Genomic DNA, 2,072 nt, shown 5'->3' with positions numbered 1-2,072 from the left:
GATTATGTCCTAGAGACATAGTGAGATCTCAAAAAATGGAGCATCACAGGAGAATGGTTCTGGGTATGGAACCTCCCAGTGCTTCCTACAACTCCCATATTCAGCACCTGGACATGGAGTCCCAAAGAAACACAATAGTCAGATGAGCAGGAACCATGCAAGCAATAGCAAAGGACATTTGGAGATTCTAAGTGATGACCAAGGGATAAACATGCCCCCATTCTCAATAAACTGATACTGTATAAGGTAGGGCCCTAATAACAGCAGGGATTTCTTGCTAGCTAAATAGAGAGGTGAGGACAGGGATTTAAATAGATTTAATTATAATGAGACACCTGACTCCTCTCATCTGGTGGCTGCTGAGGAATTCTGTGTCCTCATGGTGGACTTGCCCAGCTCTTTGTGAATAACAAAGAATCTGGAAAAGTTGGAGAAGATAAAGCATATATAGTATCTGAATCAGGAGATCAATAAAGAAATGCAAAATTCTGAGGATGAGTTAATGTGACCCATTTGTTACAGTATATTTGAAGATTCTCATGTACTACCATGCTCTCATACGTTTTGTAGAAATTGTTTGGAAAATGTTCTTCAGACATTTGGTAACTTTTATATATATAGAGACCTTTACGAATTCCACTCAAGTACCCTAATTGCAGAAGTATTATTGAAATTGCTCCAACTGGTATTGAATCATTACCTGTTAATTTTGCATTAAGAGCTATTATTGAAAAGTACCAGCAAGAAGACTATCCAGATATTGTCACCTACCCTGAACATTATTGGCAGCCATTAAATGTTTATTGTCTACTAGATAAAATATTAGTGTGTAGTCATTGCCTCACTATAGTTCAACATCATGGTTATTCTATAGATGACCTTCAAAGTGCTGATCTGAAAGAAAAGGACACACCTCAAAAACTGCTTAAATAGTTAACTGATCCACACTGGACAGATCTTTCTCATCTTATTGAAAAGCTAGAACAAAAATCTTATTCTGAGAAAATGGTCCAAGGTGATAAGGAAGTTGTTCTCCAGTATTTTAAGGAGCTTATGGATACATTGGAACAGGGAAAAAAAAAAACAGTTTTCCCAACAGCTCTCTGTGATGTTGGCAATCTGATTAATCAAGAATATATTTCACAAATTGAAAGAATGAAAGAAATGAGAGAAACAGAAGCTTGAATTAATGACAGTGTCAACGTTGTTATGTATCTCCACTTAAATTTCTTGAAAAAATTGATGATGCCCGCCAATGTGTGCAGATCTTGAAACAAAGACTATTTCCTGAAGTCCAGCCTGTTGAAATTTATCCTCGAGTAAGCAAAATATTAAAAGAAGAATGAAGCAGAACAGAAATTGGACAAATTAAGAAAGCTCTCATTCCTGAAATGAAAATTTCTTCAAAAAGAATTCTATGTTCCTGGCCTGATAAGGATAAAAAAGAAGTTGAATTTTTAAAAATTTTAAACATTGTTATAGTTAATTTCAGTTGTATTAATATTAACACTCTTTTTCATGCAGCACATAATAACCTTCTTAAATGAAATCATTTCAATATGTTTTTCTGAAGTCTCTCCGTCTATTTACCAAAGTTTTTCTAACAATCTTAATGATTTAAAGAATATGCTATGTCATCCCTTTTATTTATTAATTCATGTGGAAAATAGTTTCTTATTGAAAACTCAAATCAGTTTAGCTATTATGAATTGCTATAAACATTGATGTGGCTGTTAGATGCCCTTCAATAGATGAATGGATAAAAAAATGTGGCATATATACACAATGGAGTATTACTCAGCAATAAAAGAGAATAAAATCATGGCATTTGCAGGTAAATGGATGGAGTTAGGGAAGATAATGATAAGTGAAGTTAGCCAATTCCCAAGAAACCAAATGCTGAATATTTTCTTTGATATAAGGAGGCTAATTCATAGTGGGATAGGGAGAGGAAGCATGGAAGGAATAGATAGGGCAGAGGGGCTGGAGGGGAAGAGAGGGGGGCATAGGGTAATTTATGATGGTGGAATGTGATGATGATTATTATACAAAGTACATGTATGAAGACATGA

General features: G+C 34.8%; 1 pseudogene; it reads left to right on the top strand.

The window, feature by feature from the left end:
* The first annotated feature begins 478 nt into the window (after positions 1–478).
* LOC113179822 (tripartite motif-containing protein 59-like) lies at positions 479–1,681 on the top strand (annotated as a pseudogene).
* The last annotated feature ends 391 nt before the right edge of the window (positions 1,682–2,072 follow it).

The sequence above is a fragment of the Urocitellus parryii genome, chromosome 7 (genome assembly GCF_045843805.1).
Source record: "Urocitellus parryii isolate mUroPar1 chromosome 7, mUroPar1.hap1, whole genome shotgun sequence".
In the NCBI taxonomy this organism is placed as follows: Eukaryota; Metazoa; Chordata; class Mammalia; order Rodentia; family Sciuridae; genus Urocitellus; species Urocitellus parryii.
The sequence above is the reverse complement of the archived record's forward strand: the minus strand, read 5'-3'. Positions and strand labels throughout refer to the sequence as shown.